Here is a 19,842-nt window from a genome sequence, read left to right as displayed (position 1 = left end):
ATGTTATTCTGGAAAGAGGTGCGGAAATGTAGAAGTGAAAGCGGAAAGAAATGTGATGGTGTGAAAGATGTAGGTGGTACATTATTAACCCACGGGGATGAAGTATGGACCAGATGGAAAGAATATTTTGAAAGCCTGATGAATGGAAACAGAGAGAGCAGAGCCACTGTAAACATGATTGGTTATGGGGGTGTGCAGAGAAGGAATGCAGTGTCAGGAGATGTGACACTCGCACAGGTGAAGAGTGCTGTGAAGCGGCTGAAAAATGGGAAAGCAGCTGGGGTTGATGAGGTGTATGCAAAGATGCTTAAGTGTAGTGGAGAGGGTGGAATGAAGTGCTTGTTGGAGATATGTAGGAAGCAGGGTTAGAAAAAAATCACAGATTTTTTTTTTTAAATCAGATTTTTTTTTTCCAACCCTGCTTGTGCCTTAGGGAATTCTGTCAAAAGAGTACGATACTGGTCTTATTTCATCCCACTTGCTGCAGTGCGTCCATTAGGCATGATTATACTGTACATCACTGTTCAAAGAAACAGACTTACAAAACTGAAAATAATAATGTGAATGGTAAGTGGGAGTATGGCAGCGCACCACAGGGTAGCACTTCTTGGTATGGGGGAGATTACTCACACTCAGGGTTGGCAAGAATGGCATATACAGTATATATATATTTTTTTAATCTAGTATTTTATTTAAATCCCATTTTTAAATGTAAATTGATTGTTTTACTTACTTGGATTTTATTTATTTTTTTCTCACTTTTATGAAGACTTTTTTTTTTGTACTAAGCCTTTATCAATGTTAAATGAAATTGTATTTTGGTATCCTACAATTATTACCCAAGAGTTGCTACACAATTTGAAAGGACCTGATGCATTAAAGGCTTTCCTAGCCAGAGTATTTATTGTTATTATCAAAGAGCCTTCTTTCCTCTGTTTTTTAATATCTGCCTTGTAACAAAAGGCAATCACTGGTGCCTGACTTGATCAAGATCAGTACAGGAAGAGTACAGACCAAGCAGACTTGATGCATCTGTACAGTACACATCTATCACATTCTCTGTCTTTTTCACTTTTACTGTATTTATATAAAAAAAAATAATTTTGCTTTGCATCATGATTTTTCACTGATTTAAATCATAACAACCCTGGTAGGAAGGCATGGAAGAGTGAAACTGTGACTGCAAAGTGGAAAAAGGCTGTGATTGTACCCCTGTACAAAAATAATGGGGAGCAAAGTGAGTGCAAGAATTATCGTGGCACAAGTTTATTAAGTGTGCTAGGGAAGGTATATGGAAGAATTATTATAGAGAAAGTAAGAGAGATACAAGAAGCCCTAGTGAGTGATGAACAGGGTGGCTTTAGGAGTGGCAGAGGGTGTGTGGATCAAATATTTGCAGTGAGACAGACAGCACAGAAGGCTTGTGAGAAGGACCATAAGGTGTTCATGGCATTCATGGACCTGGAAAAAGCATATGACAAAGTGGACAGAGAAGGATTGTAGAAAGTTTTGCACATGTACGGTGTAGAAGGTAAGCTGCTGGTGCTGTCAGGAGTTTTTATGATGATAGTGAAGCATGTGTATGGGTTAATGGGCATCAAAGTGAATGGTTCACGATCGGTGTGGGTGTGCGACAAGGTTGTGTGATGTCCCCATGGCCGTTCAATGTATATATGGATGGGGTGATGAGAGAAGTAAAAACACGAGTAATGGGGAGAGGGATGACACTGGTAATGAATGGTGATAGATGGAATATCTCAAATTTGTTGTATGCTGATGATGGAGTACTGCTTGCAAGTACAGGACAAGGACTTGGTAGGCTAGTGCAGAGTTTTCCTGATGTCTATGAGCTTTGTGCCTTGAGAGTAAATATAGAAATGAGTAAAGTGATGGTTACTGAGAGAGAAGGTGACTCCCTGTGCAATGTTACAGTGAATGGAGAGCGAATGGAATTGGTGAGAGAGTTCAAATACCTGGGTACAGTGACAGAAAAGAGAGGAAAATGTGCAAAAGAAGCTGAAAGTAGAGTGACAAAAGGAAGAAAAGTAGGTGGTGCAATGAAGGCCTTGATAAGAAACAGAGGCTTGAGAGTTGCAGCTGCACGAGGGTTACGTGACGGAGTGTTAGTGCCAACTTTAACATATGGATGTGAGACTATGGTGTGGCATGAAAATGAAAAGTCAAGGGTAAGAGCAGTGGAGATGGGACTCTGAGGAAAGAATGTGGTGTACAGAGGGTGGACAGGATACGAAATAATGTGATTCGTGAGAGATGTGGAGTGAGAAAGTCTGTGGAAACCAGAATTGAAGAGAGTGTACCGAGATGGTATGGTCATGTGGAGAAAATGGATAACAACAGGGTGGTGAAAAAGGTATATCTGAGTGAATTTGGAGGGAGGAGGCGAGGTAGGCCAAGGAGAAGGTGGAGAGATATGGTGGATGAGTTTGTGAGGAAGAGAGGTTTGGAAGTCGGTGAGGCTAGGGAACTGACAAGAGATCGAGCTGGATGGATGATTGTTGTGAGGAGGAGTGCATGATCAGGGATTTGGCACCCCTTTTGAACATTTCAGCATCCAGATTGACTCAATCGGATACATTTATGTGAAGCTACAGAACTTGGTTAATGTTTTTGGAGTGTCCGATAAAGCCAGGATTCTGGGGGCTTGAATGATGAGTGAATGGAAGCATGACCCATTGGATTGGGCAAATTTGGGCTGTCTGGACATTCCTACTCCTCACCCTGTCCTAAGGTGGGAAAGGAGGTCCAGATAATGATGATGATGATGATGATGAGAGAAATGTACTCCTTGCGCTAAATAAACTAAAAGATAAATAAAACACCAAGGCCAGACAGAATATCTCCAAGAATCTTGAAGGAGGCAAAAGATGAAACAGTGAAACCCTTCACACATATATTCAATATATCTCTCAGAAGCGGCACTGTACCAAGCAGTTGGAATTAGCTAATGTAACTCCGGTATTCAAAAAAACGGAGACAAATCTCAACCCAGCAATTAACGACCAATAAGCTTGACATCAGTTGTTTGCATGTTCTTAGAAACCATAATTAGAGACAAACTGGTTAATCATTTAGAAAAGAAGAATCTTATCAAAGACTCTCAGCATGGATTCCGAAATAAGTCCTCAAGTCTTACTAATCTACCTGATTTTTTAAATAACATTATCAACATGTACGACAGCACTAAATCAGTCGATGTCATATAGCTTGATTTCAAAAAAGCATTTGATAAGGTTCCACATATTCAACTTGTCGAGAAACTGCGTATCTATGGTATTGGTGGCTGGCTTACAAATTGTAAACAAAGAGTTGTAATCAATGGTAAGAAATCAGACCGGAAAAATGTTATGAGTGGAGTACCGCAAGGCTCTTTTGGGCCCTCGTCTGTTCTTGCTTCATACAGATGACATTGATAAAGGCGTGTTTTGTAATTTATCAAAATTTGCTGACAATATGAAGATTCGTAATGGAGCCGATATCCCAGAACAAAGAATACTGATTCAAAAGGATCTTGATAAATTGCTTAATTGGGCTGAAAAATGACAAATGGATTTTAATACCGATAAATGCAAAGTTCTAAATAAGGGAAATGAAAATGAAAAAAGTAGTTATATAATGAACCATTCTCAACTTATGAATGTAAACCATGAAAAGGACCTAGGAATAATTGTAACAGATGATCTTAAGCCAAGTAAACACTGCACAGAAGCCATAAAGTTAACAAACAAGTTGGATTTATAGGGAGATCATTTGAGTTCAAATCTGAAAATATAATTCTTACCCTGAACAATTCCTTGGTGTGTCCACATCTAGAGTAATGTGTGCAGTTCTGGTCACCATATTACAGGAAAGACATAGAAAAATTAAAGAGAATGCAGCAACGAGTAACAAAAATGATACCCAGACTGAGGAACAAATCATACGAGGAACGATTAAATGCGCTAAAGTTATGTAACCTATCAAAGTGCAGATTCAAGTATTCAAGATTATTAAAGGAATCGATAATATGGATGCTGCCAAGTACTTTGCCACTGATCGTTCGAACAATACTAGAGGCAATGGATACAAGATTATTGGAAAGCATTTCTTGTCTAATGAAGCAAAGCATTTTTTCTATAACAGGGTTGTTAACATTTGGAATAAACTGCCCCGGGATGTTGTTGAATGCAGTACAGTGGTGACATTCAAAAATCACTTGGATGGGTATCTTGCTTCAAATCCTCAGCCAAATGCCTTCATGACTGAATAATAATGAACAGTAAGTTGTTTTCTCTCTGTTTCAGATCATGATGAAACTATAGATGGGAAAAACTATGTAACTTATGACAATTGCAGCTCATCAACACTTGTAGTGTATAGATATGGTAGGACAGAATATAGTTTACCACTTTTCAGTTTTTCCTATGAAAATTCCATGTCAGCTTTTCCATGCTGCATGGTGGTCTTTCTCACTTTTTTCCTGCCAGCTTCCACTGGAGGGTTTGGTGGGTGGGGGAGAGCCTTCTTGATTTACTATCCATACCTTCAACTTGTACAATTAAATATCATAGCAATGGTCTTCTCTGTAACAAGCAGCCTCGAAAGGACCATTAGATCTATTGCTGTTTGCTTTCCTTTGTACTCCTTTTTGCTCCTCCTCCTACTATTACAAGTTTTCTTATAGTACTGCAAAAGATGAAATAAAAGCTCCTTCCAAGGCCATCGCCTGTATCTTCCTTGCAACAAATTAATGATATTAAGTTTTGACAGCTTTCATTATTTTATTAGCTACTACTACTACTACTTACAGACGGTAGTAGTAGTAGTGGTGGTGGTAGTAGTAGTAGTAGTAGTAGACAGAATATCTGTAGTAAAACAACATAAGAGAGTATAACTGCAGCAGGCCAGTTGGTGCATGCTAGGCAGCTCCTACAAGAGCAATTAAACTACTAGAATAAGACAAGGATAGCAACAATTTTCTTACTAGTCTTACTTGCTCTTTATTATCCTTACTAACCTTACTAGCCTAATGTAAGCTGTCTGACTCCTTAATATCAACTTAACTTGCATTAATAACACAAGGGAATATAAAAGCAGCACACGCAGAAATAAAGCGGTAAGGATGAGGTGCTTGAATGACACCTTGGCCTACTAGAATACGTGCCAGGAGACCACTCAGGCGGCAAAGTTTCTGCCTCCCAAAAAATTACGGTAGTTCCATGTATTGTGGCTACTGTTTTCCCCCTGTGGTGTATTACGGATATTAGTTTGCATAATTATACCCACTAAGCACACGGGGTTCAATTAATAATGCCACTTAAGCAATATCTGTCCGAAAATATACGGTAAATCAATTAAAGAAAAAAAAAAAATCCGCCCATGAAAATAGTGCCACGGGAAAGACCATATTTTCCCCAGCTACCGAATTTCGACGACTAATCCCGCAATTTTATATCTACTGAGCAAAGAAATTTAATGAGAAAAAAAGCCACGTTAGCACTAGTACGAAAATGTGAAAAATAATCAAAAGGAAGGAAGGGTGCGGTGCCTTATCTCAGCGTATTATCATTACTACTGTTTGAATCATTATTAATATTATTGCTGCTGTTAGCGGCTGTCGTAGTAGCAGTAGTAGTAGTAGTTGTTGTTGTTATAAGCAGTAAGAATAAGGAGTAAGCATTATTATTATTTATTATTATTATCAGTAAGTAGTAACTGCTATTATCATCACCATTAGTAGTAGTAGTAGCTGCCGACGAAAATATGGCATTATTAGGCTTTCTTAACACCTCTCCTTAGCGACGTAGTATTTATGTATATATGTTATTTTCTTAAATAACATACATTATGCTAAAACAAGAATAAACTAGTAAGAATGAAGTGCCTGGCATCCTCCATTGAAAACGATATAACGGAAAGTCAACGCACAAATTTCTTACCTTATCTGCCGCGGTATCTCCAATTTCAAGCTGTTTCCTCTTCTCTATCTTCTATATTCTTTCCATGGCACTATAAACTCAATGAATAAAAGTAGTTGTCACGTAGCCAACGCCAATGTCCCAAGATATTAGTGAAAAATACGAGAGGCGTGACGCGTGCAACATTTCAAAACTTTTTCCCGCCCAACAATGACGCGGAGGAATACATGATCACTCAGGTTGTCTCACTCTCCCCAAAGTAGTTCCCATACATGCGAAGGCCACTATTTGCCCCTTTTCTGGCGAATTCCTGCTATCAGTCTGCTATAATGTATCATTTATGCAAAAATGTTTAATGAAAAATGCCACAAAAGCATTATTTATGGAAAAATAGCCTGAACTGGAAGGTGGGCAGCGGCGCATAATTACAAGGGAGCGGATATTTTAAAACACCTGTCTACTTAGGAATCTGTCTTATTTGTTATTTATTATGCTTACTATACCATACCAGTCTCAGGTACGTGGTTTATGTCTCCCTAATATCAACTTAGAGTGCATAAGGGAATACACGAGCCCCGAGAGAAGAAATTACAACGTTACGATGTAGTACTTGAGCGACATCTTGACCTACTAGAATACGTGCCAGGACGCAGCACTCAGGCGGTTAAGTCTCTATCGCGCCTAAAACTAGTTCCCACATATTTTGACAATTTTACCCCCTTTTATGGTGTACTGCGGGAGTGATCCGCAAAATTATATCCAACGAGCACAGGTTTAATAATTAATAACATTTTTTTTTTTATAAGGAAGAAGGAACTATTGGCGTGGCCCAGACTGTGAAGGTGACTGAGGTGAGTTACTGATAATGAGTGTATGCCAGTGAAAATGCGTGTGACTTACAATGAACGCATATGACTAGAAATGAGCGTGACTGGAAATGCATGCACATGACTTAAAAATTTCTGCATATTTACTTCCCTAAAAGGAGAGTGAACGTGAAGAGCAGGATACTGAAGCGTTTAGAGAGAGAGAGGGGGGGGGGCTGCAAGTCATTCTTGCGGTATCAAGAATGAATTATGCGTCATTGTAGTGATGGGTTTAATTAATATCCACGTCAGTCACTGCTAACCTCTTACCACCACTCTTACATCATCACCGCTGCTGCTACCACACCTCTCCCAGTCACCACCATCCTCACAAGCATTTTCACCACCACCACCATCGTCCATCACAAGGCTATTCCTTTCGCCAGCATGGTCGTCATTAGCAGCGTTATCATGAGCAGTAAAAGCATCATGGTGGCTGGCCCCTTCGCTTACCGCCATTACGATTATTACCACTGCAGTATGCACAAACACCATCCCGCTGGCTATATCCTTGCACTCACCACTACCACTACTATCACCACCAAAATAGTCACAACCAGAACCACTACTGAACACTGTCTCACCCAACCACCACTGCTGCTGTTGCGGTCACCATCACCATCATCATCATTAGCCTTCATTATCTTTATCATGTATCATTATGATCATCCATCATTATCACGATCACCATCACTAACACCACTATTCTCCTCCTCCTCATCATCATCATCATCATCCTCATCATCATCATCATCTTTCAATACCTTTATCATGTATCATCATCTATCATTATCAAGATCACCCTCACTAACACCATTATCCTCCTTCTTCTCCTTACCATCATCATCATCATTACCTTTCAATACCTTTATCAATTATTATTATCCATCATTATCAAGATCACCATCACTAACACCTCTATCCTCCTCCTCCTCCTCCTCCTCTACCTTATCATCATCATCATCATCATCACAAAAACTACCACTACCATTGTCCATCCGTTTCGGCCACTACCACGACAAATTCAATCATATCTTACACAAGAGGCAGGAATTAACATAACTCACTACTATAAGAACAACTACACCTTTACCCACCTGCCCAATTAGCCTACCTGTGCAATACAAAGGAAAACAAACCGCAACAAACCTACAGTATCACTTATTTCGATGCTGTTTGGTATTGGGCAGGTTAAAACACAGGAATTTTAATATGTAATGGCAAGGTTGGTTGAACGTTCCATCTGCTTACTTTATCGCATTCTCAGCTCACTCTCTCCAAATTCAGAATAAATGGAGGAATTATCAATAGGAATTAGAAGGGGGGGTAGGGGGAGGGGAAGGTCGAGAATGAGATGGAAGGATGGAGTGGAGAGGTATATGAGAGAAGGAGGGTGTAAGCCGGGGGGGGAGGGCAGCGAAATGGCAGGGGACAGGGCGACATGGAGGCGATTTGCTTGTGGCCATCCTTTACGGGATTATGGCGTAACAGATAAGCCAGAATAAGAAATGTCTGTAATGAACTCTGGGATTAGAATTATGGCTAACGACTTTGAAAATAAAATGCGGCGATGTAACAACCCAAACAGTAATATGGTGAGATATGGTGCACGAGCATGCAAGGGAAGGTGATGCGTCGTTAATGAGTAGGCACAGAAACCCCTAGAGGTCCTTCCCTTCACAAGATGAGGCGTCAGGCAAAGGTTAGACAAGTAGATCGAAAACTGTAAAGCTAAAACTAAGCCAAGACATAACATTTTTCCTCTTTTATGGCTCTTACCTGTCCTCTTATCACCTGTCCTGCCTCCATGTTCCACCTCTGCTTTCATATATTAATCTTGACTTTCTAAACACAATCATCAAAAAAGAGGGAAGTTTTTCATGGCTTTACCTACCCCAAGCCCCCTTCCTCGTAAAGATGCAACACTCCAGCTGCATCACTCACCTGAAAGAAAATAAAAGAGATTATAAGTCTGGAACATAACAAAATCAAAGCTAGTAGGCTAAAGCAAATACTACCACTACTACTACCACTACTACTAAATGACATTAAAATAGTAATAATAATAATAATAATAAATAATAATAATAATAATAATAACAGTAATAATAGTAACAGAAGAATGATGCTAAAATAATAAAAAGCTGTGACAAAAGATATACCTGTCCCATTCTTATAACTAAAATCTAGCATAATCAATTTCAGACATCCTATACCTCTCAAGTCACACATCTTCAGACAACACCTGCAGACAATGTAATATCTGGAACTGACAAATGCACAGCTGCAGTCTGGAACATCACTTCACTTTTTTGTCGGACAGTTAGGTAGCTCTTACACATTATTCTGAAAAAACTACCTGGTGCTCAAGATCGTATCGCTGTGTTTCGAAAGTCACTGTTTACTCTTTCGTAATTTATCGTGTCCGTAGTAGTACCTGCCTGCTGCGATCACATTAGCAGGAGCGAAAGCAGGTGCCCAGAGTCTCTTACGGTTGTCCACGCCAAACAACAACAACCAAATAACTATCATAGTCCGTGGTCAGTGTACTCGCTCACAGCTCCTCACTTATCAAAAATAATATTCCTAACTATACACACACACACACACACACACACACACACACACACACACACACACACACACACACACACACACAAAAGGAAAGCAGAAACACTGGAACCATCTCTCTGCTCCTCCCTTTAAAAAAATATTCCTAAGCATAAAAAAGGGGAATACAAAAAGAAAAAGGAAACTTGCTACTCGCTTTGCAAAAATAATATATAAAAAAGGGAAAACAAAAAAAATTGAAACTAACTCACTGCTTCTCACTTTTCAAAAATATTCCCAACCATTAAAATAAATAAACAAATAAAAACGAATAAACTTGCTTACTGTTCCTCATTTTTCAAATATTAAGATTCTAAAACACACACACACACACACACACACACACACACACACACACACACACACACACACACACACACACACACACGATGAAAACACACCTCTTGCCCGTTAGTAACAAGTCCAAAAATATAAAGTAACAATTAAGGAAGAAAAAATGTCAATGTTTCCTGGGGACGTCCACTTCCGATCAAGCAATGGTTTACTGTCATTATGGCCGTGTGATTTTGTCTGACGTACGCCAACTTGAAAGCAGGGAGAAGTTTTCAGACATATATTTCAGTTTTTATCTGCAATGATGTCCTATTACATTTCATTTTTCCTCTCTCTCTCTCTCTCAACGAATCTAATCCACAGAAAAATTATTCACTAATCATGCAATAACAACACCACAGAAAATTATTCCACCTCTCTCTCTCTCTCTCTCTCACACACACACACACACACACACACACACACACACACACACACACACACACACACACACACACACACACACACACACACACACACACACACACACACACACACACACACACACACACACACACAAATCTCAACCTCTCGCCCGGCACTCAGAAAACATATGCCACAGTTAGAGCACCATATTTTTTCTCTCCTGGCTACATCAGGTGTGTATATCAGCTAGAGGAATATTTATCACGATTTAACTCAGCCCAGGTAGACTCCTCCGTCAAAATTACGCTTAATCAGTGAGAATTTTTGAGGCACAGATGGCGTAAAATTAGGAAGAAGCCCCTGCCACCGCAAGACAGGGGTTAGGAAGGGGGAGGAAGGATATGACGGACGGACACCTTGCATTAGGAGCTATTCAACAAAGGCTATTGCAATAAAACACACTCACTCACTCACACACACACACACACACACACACACACACACACAGCCATTCTCTTCCCCCTAGATTAACTTGCCGAATCCTGAACTGTCTTGCTGTGTGTTTGTATGCTGAAGGTAAAGAACTTGGAAGGAGGTCTGGATACAGCTAACATTAACTCATTCACTCCCAGAACGTATTACTTATTTATTTTACTTATTTCCTTATATATCTTTATAATTTGCAACCTCCAAACGAATTCTTTACATATACGGGTGAAGAAGGAGGTCATCAACAGTCTCATAAAACTCCTCCGATATCAAAGGTAAGCATAAAGTAAAAGAGTATCGAGTAGTAGCAAGAATAAAATGAAAAAAAAAAAAAAAAAAAAAAATCGGAGCGAAGGAATTAAAGAACGATGGATACACTTCAATTACAGGAAAAAAAGATATAAGCTTGGCTGATATGTAGCCAAAATAAATGCTGCATCGAGTTGAGAGAGAGAGAGAGAGGGAGAGAGAGAGAGAGAGAGAGAGAGAGAGAGAGAGAGAAAATGGGATTTTTAGACCAACTCTTGGTAAAATGAGTATACGTGTAGGATTTGGGGTTACCTATGCTCATTTTACTCCAACTTGGCCTAAAATTCTCTCTCTTTCATGGTTACTCTATTGCAGTGGTTCTTAACCTTTTTTGAGTCACGGACCCCCTCAAGAACCTGGTGAAAGCTGTGAACCCTTTCCCTACAAAAATGCACGTAAGCACATAAACACAGCATTCTGCATGCAGTGAATATATTTTACTGAAAACTACCTCACGCAGTGTATGACATACACAAAGTATAAAACAGTCTTTACAAAGAATTATGTTTCTCACTCTTTTTCATGCAAAAACCTAATGTCCACTCGATGAAAAAATGAAATACATCCAACTTATGCAAATTAAACAAAACAAAACTTTAATTCTACTAAAAAATTCATTTCAACGAGAGGGCTGTTGTTGTTTGGCTTGAATAAGATGAAATTGTGGAGTGGTCTTTGACAAGGAAACACGCATGTCATCGCTGACATCCAGTTGATTTCGACTTTTTGTTTTGATAGAAACATGCGCTGAAAACCCTGACCCACAAAGGTATGTAGATGACGAAATCAGAGCACCCACAGCTAGCTGTGCAGATGAGGGTAGGCTTGTGTCAACGAACACCAGAATTCTTCAAGACTTCGAGTTATTTATTATTTTTTTTTTTAGCTAATATTGCCAAATGGCATCACGCAATATCGCTAAATTGTTCTCAATTTTTCTGACCTTCACGGACACCCTGAAGCCCATCCATGGACCCCGTGGGGGTCCATGGACCCGAGGTTAAGAACCCCTGCTCTATTGCAACATGATTAACACTAGACAATAATGCTAATCACAAAGAAGTGCTGAGGTAAGGATGTAGAAACGAAGCATTGCCCTTTTCCGCCACTGAGCTTTGTGAAATAAGCTACACCAGGACGAAAATCTGGGCCAGCTTAGAGTGAAAGGAGTATAGTCGACTACGAAGGAAGTATTTCAGTTTATGCAAGAGAATAAAACTGAGAGGCGGCCAAAGTGACGAATAAATCTGGCTGATTAATGACCAAAATGACAAAGAATTACAGTGTTCTAGCCTTAAAATACTTAATCGTCTTTCATCTACCCGTCAAGCAAACCACTCCCAGCCACGATTCAGCTCCCTGCAAGAAGAAGGAAAAGAGAGTCGGCGGGAGACAAGAGAGCAAGACCCATGTAGGAGCAATTTTGGCGGTGCTCTGATGGACACTTGGATTATGGTAATGAGGCGGTACGTAATTTTCCGGATGAGATTCAATTCTATCAGCTCACTTGACAAAAAAATAAATAACAGTAAAAAAAAGGCGTTCAAAGGAGGAAAATTACAAACGATACCATTATTATTATGATGAAAACAAGTACGATAATAATGATAATAATAGTAATGCCCTTTATTGCTGTAATGATAAAAACAACAATCCTTTTATCCACGGTAATTTTCTAGAAGTTTCACCTCCACAGGAAATGATGATAACTTTCTAAATCAGTCTTATTTATACTTATTTTCCCGCCTTAAGCACTGGGAAGGCAATCACCCCACGGAAATGATAATAACTTTTAAAATCATTCATATTTATGCTTCTTTTCCAACTCAAGGTTTGGGAAGACATACGTTGCGGTTTCTTAGTATTAAAAGGAATTCTGTTCATGTTTACAACTCACTGCTAATTTTCTCACTGTCCTTAGATCTCCAGTTTTCAAAGAGGGGGGGCGTCTGGAGTGGGAGTGACTGAAATGGCGAGGGAGTGGGAGCGACTGAAAGGGCGAGAGAATGGGAGCGACTGGGAGGGCTAAGGAGTGGGAGCGACTGAAAGGGCGAGAGAGTGGGAGTGATTGGGAGAGCGAGGGAATGGGAGCGATTGGGAAAGCGAGGGAATGGGAGCGACTGGGAGGGCGAGGGAGTGGGAGCGATTGGGAGGGCGAGGGAGTGGGTGCGATTGGGAGAGCGAGGGAGTGGGTGCGATTGGGAGGACGAAGAGGGAACTAACCCCTTCAACTCTAAGATCTACTTTAGTCTTGCCATCTCCAAACGATTTTCTTCTTGGAATAAACTTTTGGAATTGGGTAGGTTAGACACAGCCTTCAATAACCCCTCCACTACAAAAGGCCTACCCTAAACTGCACTGACAGACAGATAGATAGATAGACAGATAGACAGACAGACAGACAGATGGACAGATAGACAGCTAACTAAATTCACAAAAAAATAAAAAGGATATCATCAAAATATGTGCATGGCAGCCAGAAGAAGGGCAAAAAAGACGTCATCGAACTGAAAGGGCCAAAAAAGGAGAGCGGGAAAAAAAGATGCAAGAGGAAAGTGATGATGAAGTACGGAAAAAAAAAAAAAAATCTGGAAAAGAGGACCAAAATATTATAGTACTGTACATTTGGCTAAAGATAATTCGTCAGTGTGAAAAATGAGAGAGAGAGAGAGAGAGAGGAGAGGGGGGGTTCCTCAAATCAACATAATTGCCTGGAAGTACCATTAGTAGTAGTAGTAGTAGTAGTAGTAGTAGTTACAACACCAGGGTTATATGAACTTGAGCCCCGTGGAGTGCAGGTTGAAACAGCCCTCTTCTTCCAGTCCACCATCGTCCTTTTGGGGGACAGGGAAGTAACAGGGACGCTTGTACAACTGGGCAAGGGGGCAGCCCAGTCATATCAGTGCCACCACGTGAAGGCATCCCTCTCCGGCAAAGCAGCAGAGAGAAAATAAAGAAAATATACAAGGGGTCCTCCGGCTGAAGGGATTGACACCGGAAATGATGATGAAGTGAAGCAGGATGGACGACAAGGGATGACAGGTAGGAAGTAACGAAGGAGGAGGAGGAGGATGCGGTAACAACGGAATGATGTGTAGATTATGAGGTGGAAGAAGGACACCACACTCAAACAGGGACCTTGATTGTACAGCGATGGTTGTGTGTTGTTGTCTGGGTGAAAGTGTAGGCGTTTTCCTTCTCTATAAACACAAGGACTCGGGAAAAGGGGAGAGATTTTGATAAGGAGAGCAAGACATGAAAATCTACTGCTTTTACTCTAACTTAGCCCAGATTGTCGTCCCTTTTGCAGCTCATTTCGCGTAGCTCAGTGACAGAGAAAGACAATGTTATGGCCCCAACTCCTTTCCGCAGCACTTCTTCGTGACTAGCATAAAATTCTAGCGTCAATATACTGCCACGATTTCACGGCGGGGAGATGGCAAAATTTAGGCCAAGTTACAGTAAAGAAAAAAAATAAAATTATGAGCAAGATCCATTTACAATCAGTCACCATCATCCTCGGTGATCTAAGAAGCTTCCTAACACCTCTTTCTTGGCGATTTATTTAATACGTTACATCCTTTTACCCTCTAACACCTAAATGAGGAGTAAGAAAAAAAATCGTTGCTAAAAATACGTAACATAAGAGAACATCAGCATCCACGAAAAGAATTACGAAGAAATATGTGTTAAAAAGCCTCTTACGCACATACAGGGCTGGTGTACTGGTATTAGCGGGAATGTTACTACGATATTAATAAAACTGACAGGCAAGAGGTGTTGGTGGGAAAACATAGAGATATATATTGATACAGGAGAGAGAGAGAGAGAGAGAGAGAGAGAGAGAGAGAGAGAGAGAGAGAGAGAGAGAGAGAGAGAGAGACTATAACACCAAATTAATCCAAATGAAACATGTAAAGGTAATTCGAGAGGGGCAAGATGAAGTGTCATTACCATCCGCTAATAATAATAATAATAATAATAATAATGATGATAATGATAATAATAATAATAATAATAATAATAATAATAATAATAATAATAATAATAATAATAATAATAATAATACACGTAACTCATCTGAACAGGAAGGGTGGAGGCAGGCAAGACGTCATCGTATTAAAAATCTGCTGCTGGTAACGGAAAATGTGGCTGTCCCAAAAAATAAAAAATAAATAAATAATGATAATAAAAAAACTTGCTCCACTACAGAAAGCCATGTAGTCCTGAGGCGGCACATGCGCTATTTAAAGAGCCTCAGCTGTTTAGAGAAAATAGCTGTTACTGCACAAATGCATTCAAAAGACGACACAAACAGGTTTACACTGCCAGGTAAACACATTATCTCCTGTCTGAATACGTACAACAAGCACAACCACGACACGCAAACCTCGCAACATATTATTCTGTCAAGTACATCAGTTAAGAAAACCGATGTGAGATAAATACCTTAAAAAAAACTAAACACGGGAGGAGTTATGCGTTGGCAGAGGGGAGGCCAATGGCAAGGCTGGGCAGGGCAAGGCCAGGGACAGCGAGGCGGGGTTGGGTAAGAAGGGCAGAGGTTGGCAGGCAAGACAGGGGTTTAGAATAAGCAGACAGACAAACAGAAACACACACACACACACACACACACACACACACACACACACACACACACACACACACACACTGTACATTAGATACCAACAGAAACTTACCAGGGAATTTTTTGTTATATACTGTGGATTTATAACAAGTAAATAAATAAATAAAATCATGCAGTATCGATACATAAAGAAGACTCACTGTACTGGAAATCGGTGATAAATGGACATGCTAGGGTAGGGACAAAGCCAAAATAAAAACTCTAAATACAGGTACTGGATGATAAGAGGTGATGACGGGAATATGAGGCTGTCTAGGGCAATACACAGATACCCCAATTTAACCTTCTCTGTAACACACAACCTCCTAAAAAAAAACATTAGATATTTTGTTGCTTGCTTTCCTTTGTATTTCATTGTCAGATACTGGTAAACGAAGCAGGAATAACCAATGAGAGAGAAAACCAAAACTGCGCAAAGATCAAGGACAAGGGAAACAGTAAAGAGTAGGCTCAAAAGACAGAAGAGGACAGAGATGTGGTAGAGGCAGAGTACAAGGCTTTCGAGAATAATAAGTTGATGGGTTGCAGGGGAGATGCTGGGTAAAGGATGAGAGAAGGGGCAAAGGGTAGTAAAGTAGAGTAATTCAGAGGGTGGGGGGATGGGTCCAAGCAGAGGACGATGGCAAGGGACAGACTAGTGGCAAAAATTTATCTCCTTGGGCAGCACACAGGACAGAGAAATTATAGGACATGAAAAGGGACAATCAGGAGGGAAGGAGATTTTAGAAAGAGTTTACAGGACAGAGAAGAGATACTTAAATGGGTAATGTCTAAGGCAGAAGGTCCAGAGTGGCAGGTGCAGGGGAAAGGACCGAATACATTAAAGAGGACAGGGCTGGGGTCAAAGAAAAAAGGGGCAAGATACAGGGGAAAAAGAGGGCAGGGTAGGACAGGGGCTGCGTGAGGGTTTTGGCAAAAGATAGAGAGGGCAAGGTACAGGAGGCAGAAAGGGTGGGACAGTGGCAGGGTAAAGGATGGGGCAGGGGCAGGGTAAAGGGCAGGGGCAGGGCAGGGTAAAGGGTTAGGGTACAAGAGGCGGCTGGGCGGGAGGTCGCTAAGTGCCCGCCTCTGGGGTCGCCGGCAGGAAAATTCCGTCTTCAAGCAACAACCGACTGAGATGACGTCCCAGACTCCCCGAGGGGCCCATCACCCAGCACACCACACCACACCACACCACACCACACCACTCTGAACACCATACCAAACCACACCACACCATCACACCGCACACCATGTATACATCAAACCACAACACACTGCACACTATTATCCTGCACACGACACTACATACTATTATCCTGCACACTACACACCACCAACATGCACACCACACCACACTACACACAACACCACACACCAAACCACACCACACCACGCGCCTCGACAATCAGCCTCATAGACCGTATTCTCAGAGGCACGTAAGACTTCGTAACATTTTTTCCACGGCGAATTATTTTCCATACTGACGCTTAACATATTCAAGCTCCTATGACTCACTCCCACCTAAATAAAGTAGTAGTGCAACAGATGGAAGAAAATAACAGAGATATCGGACAGGGGTAATGCTTAGTTTTTAAAATATGTGTAGTCTGCATAAAAAAAAAATAAATAAATAAATAAAAGAAGAAAGAAAAAAGAAAAAAAAAAGGGGGGGATGACATGAAGGTGTATTGTGCGAAAATTAGTCGCTAAAGAGACAGTGTGCAGAAATCTCCCAAGCCAGCTACAAGAAGACATAAAACCTTAACACATCCCTTTCTCTGTTTCTCATCCCAGTCGCCTAAACTCTTCTCCAAAACATCGTATAGCTGATAACAATTACACAAAACGTTCAACATTTTCCTGTTATTCTTCACTTCCTCACACCCCTGTTCACTGTAACTCCTTCAGTCCGAGTACCTCTTTTTCCACCTCATTTTTGCAATCTCCAGACAATTTTATTCACCATGGGCAGATTTTTCGAGCTGGGGGAAGTGGGTTTTATTTTTGCAATCTCCTGAGGATTTTACTCAATATTATTTTTCTCGACATGGAGGGGTAAAACATTGCCTTTATTAAACCTCTTCACTAGCAGGGTGCTTTACTAACCCCGAGAAAATAGTCTGGTAGCAACAAGAATAAAATGTAATGATGCAGTAGGCCTGAAGAGGTTAAATTTGCTCCCTGCTCTACCGCCCTACTAAGATATACCTCGATGACCTCACATTAAAAGCAAAAATATACAAGACAGCGTAAAAAAAAATAAATAAATAAAATAAAAATAAATAAGGCGACAGGGGAATCGGCCTTTCGTCTTCTTTCCAAGCACTGGCAACATTTAGGCTGTGGATACTCGCTTATATGCGCTATTCAACAAACGGTAAATGAAAATCCCTCACTACACGGGGGCAAAAGGTATACAAAACATCTCTTAGCGTCTACTGAAGGCCCGCTTTCTTTAACCCGTAAGAACATCGTCCGTAGGTTACATAAAATCGCAGACGACTACCTTATCTTGCCCGCCATGCTCCACTTCCCAAACTCCATTAGAGGCTGAGTGTTGACCATTAAGCTGTACTTGTAGAACTATAATACACATTAGAAGGGTTAATGGGTAGGTGTATCAGAGGACATCAAACTGCACTCATGTAGAAATAATACGAAAATGAGAGAGAGAGAGAGAGAGAGAGAGAGTGTGTGTGTGTGTGTGTGTGTGTGTGTGTGTGTGTGTGTGTGTGTGTGTGTGTGTGTGTGTGTGTGTGTGTGTGTGTGTGTGTGTGTGTGTGTGTGTGTGTGTGTGTGTGTGTGTGTGCGCGCTCCAACGCACTCTATACGCCACGTGTTTCATAAATCAACTATGCTCCGTGAACACTGTAAAATGATGGTGTGACAAGCCAGCCTCGTTGCACGGCAGTTCCGATTCTGATATATCATTATTTGGCGGGCAACACCGATCATTACTAGGGCTCCAACACACTCGACAAGGAAAGTAAGACGTGCTAGCTTCATTCTTCTTCCGGGCTAACTTCATTCTTCTTCCGTGCGAACTTCACTCTTCTTCAATCTAACTTTAAATTTTCCGTGCTAACTTAACTCTTCTTCCATGCTAACTTCATTCTTCTTCCGTGCTAACTTCATTCTACTCCCGTGCTAACTTTATTCTTCTCGTTAGCGTTTGGGGAAAGAGATGATTTAAGCTTCCACACCGCCGATATTTCCTGCTACACCGTTACACTGTTCCATCATCTGAGTTACACAACGTTCCGCATACACTTAACCTAACGCATCCCTGTCTGTCTTCCCCAGTCATCTTGTTCGTCCTTTGTTTTTTCCTCTTTTTCTTCTTCTTCAACAAAGTTCTGATTAAAACTCTTCAAAATGATACTGTATTTGTTTAACGTATTCTAGCAACTGTGACTCAGTTAACTGGTGGAGACCTCTGGGGCTCAAGACATTAAAAAGTCTCTCTAATCTGTAGCTAGTGTGTGTGTGTGTGTGTGTGTGTGTGTGTGTGTGTGTGTGTGTGTGTGTGTGTTTATATAATTATTCTAACTACTGCCACAGGTATATCTTCAGTCTCAGCAGACCTCTCGGACCGAAGATGTAAAACCTTAATACCATCAATACTGACTGGTCCATTACGCCCTAAACCCCCATCATCAGCTCCGTCCAGCACACCACAATGCATATACTTCTCCACACAATCACCCTCACCAACTCGTTCTTCTCACCCAAGGCAATATCATAAGGTGTCATTTGGCAGTGGCGAATTTTCCTCGTGGTTTCAGAAAGAGAATTACAGTAATATATATAATCAAGTTAACAGGTGAATTAACTGGTTCCTTTTATTTATCAAATTTACATCTATTCCTTGCAATAGTAAGTATTTCGATGTAAGAGGCATTTTACATACAATAAGAACTTGAAATATAAGTTTACGCAGTCATACCTTGAGATATATGAATAAATTTATGCAGTCATGCCTTTGAATTATGCATGGTTCTTTTACACTCTATTCTTACACAAAACCTGTTAATTACACAATACACATACACATACAAGGAACAACCTCTCGGGTATCTGGCCTTTGGTTCCTTCTTTCTTGCAATACCAAAAAAAAAAAAAAAAAAAAAAAAAAAAAACTCGTAGTCACATCGCGGCTAAACGTTCAGAATAATTAACAAAATCTTGGCAGTCTGTGTTATCAGTATCAAAAACACAGCACTGACCAGAGCGATGACTGACGCAATTCTGTGTCCAATTTGCCACGATCGGAGTTGTCATCACCGCCGTAAAATGTGCTACAGTTTGTGAGTTCAAGACGACA

Source organism: Coenobita brevimanus, chromosome 47, assembly GCF_032717465.1.
Source record: "Coenobita brevimanus isolate Jiangsu-jjx chromosome 47, ASM3271746v2, whole genome shotgun sequence".
Lineage (NCBI taxonomy): Eukaryota > Metazoa > Arthropoda > Malacostraca > Decapoda > Coenobitidae > Coenobita > Coenobita brevimanus.
The sequence above is the reverse complement of the archived record's forward strand: the minus strand, read 5'-3'. Positions refer to the sequence as shown.